This window comes from Octopus bimaculoides, chromosome 4 (genome assembly GCF_001194135.2).
Source record: "Octopus bimaculoides isolate UCB-OBI-ISO-001 chromosome 4, ASM119413v2, whole genome shotgun sequence".
NCBI lineage: Eukaryota > Metazoa > Mollusca > Cephalopoda > Octopoda > Octopodidae > Octopus > Octopus bimaculoides.
Window position 1 is genome coordinate 146,184,477 of NC_068984.1, and position 1,732 is coordinate 146,186,208.

The following is a 1,732-nucleotide window of genomic DNA, read 5'->3' on the forward strand; positions in this document are numbered from 1 at the left end:
TTCTGCCAACTGAGCAACCATAAGAACAATGAGATCAATATCAGATATTTTGTTATGGGATTTAGTTATTCAGTGCTCACAATCTCAGGTTATAAAAGTAAACATGAGCAAGGTGTGATTTGAGGATTTGGCAGCTATTTCTAGCTGATATGGCAACTTCAGAGAGGCTCTCTCTCTCTCTGTTTAGTGTTTTCAACTGTTTACATAGCTGAACATATATGTAGCCATCATTACCAGACAATTTTGCAGAGAACATGCATTTTTTAGATGGCATTTCAATGGAGAAAGCATTTAAACACTTTGAATAATAATGTTCTTCACAATACAAAATTACAAACTCTCTCCACACACACACACACACACACACAATATCAATACGTGTGTGTATGCATTTGTGTGCATATGTATATGAGTGTATGGCTGTGAGTAAATATATGCCTATGTGTGGCCTCCTTTCCCTCCACATATTTCGATGATTACATTTTCTCTTGTAACCTGTCACACAACTACTGAAGTCTATTTATATTTCTAGTCTTTTGTTTGATTATGAATATGTTCATAATTATGCACAGGTCGTTATTATACCACAATCTATGTTCTGTTTTACAATTATTATATTTCTCTCCTATTTCTAAATAGTTAAAACTAATTAGTTTCGTTGTTATAATTTGAAAACAAGTACACAGAAGTTCCCCCTGGGGTCCTTTGTGTTGGCATTTCAAGCACACAAGATAGTTATCATATGAAATGCTATAGTTCATAACCTGGATAAAAGCACCTTTTTATGGGAGTTGTGAGCTCACAATAGGGGTCACAAATATCAAAGCAGTGTGAAGACAAGGGGCTTTGGATGCTTAAAGCCATCATCAATTATTTTTTTAGAAAAAAAGAAAGATATTTAAACCAAGTATGACATTTATATTCTAAACACATCCTTCCATCCATTTCCCCTGTCCACTATTCCTAAGAGAGTCCTGGGAGCAGAGTCTTCAGGTCCCTTTTCTATAGGGTCCTATCAGAAACAATAGTCATCACACTTTTAAGCTAGATTCCCAAATGTGACAAACTAAAACTGGATATTATCCAAACATCTTGTTCTTGGTCTACTCCTTGGTCTCCAGCCAACTTGGCTTGGCTTGAAGAATCCATCTTGCGATTCTTTCCTGTGACATTCTAATTGCATACCTGTAAAATCAGATCTGTGTCCTCTTAATGCAGAGAAGTAGGGGCTTAACCTAGAGAGACTCCTTGATCTTCAAGTCATGTATTTCTATAAATTCTTTGTCAAGATTAGAATATAAGTATGACATTTTATCAAAGGGCAGAAAATAGTCTGGGTCAAATGCTTCTTTTGGCTGTCTCCACATGTAAACTCGGCCGGTGGTCGGAAATAAGGTAAAGGATGACTCATTCGAGAAAATAACATCGTTCCACTGCTCTAGGGACCAATTCTGTAGGTTTTTACTCTACTCTAAACGCTTTGCAACGTTTGTTTTTGAAAGTAGCGATTTTCTGATTGCAGCCCTCCCGTGAAATCCAGCTTTGTGCAGCTCCCAGTGAACAGTTTTTGTGGAAACTGGGTCATTAAGCTTTGCAGTAATATACAATTTAAAATTTTTTTTATTTAAAACATTAAGATTTAAATTTCTAACAAAAATTACAAATTTTCTCTTGTTCCATCCAACCCTAACTATAAACCTTAGCGAACATACACAATTTTTTTAATATATAT

The 1,732-nt window shown here is 35.5% G+C and overlaps 1 protein-coding gene across 1 annotated transcript in view; it reads right to left on the reverse strand.

Annotated features, from left to right (window-relative positions):
* Positions 1-1,732, reverse strand: part of LOC106884249 (dyslexia-associated protein KIAA0319-like protein) — a 97,942-nt gene that overhangs the window by 36,966 nt on the left and 59,244 nt on the right. The window lies entirely within an intron of this gene.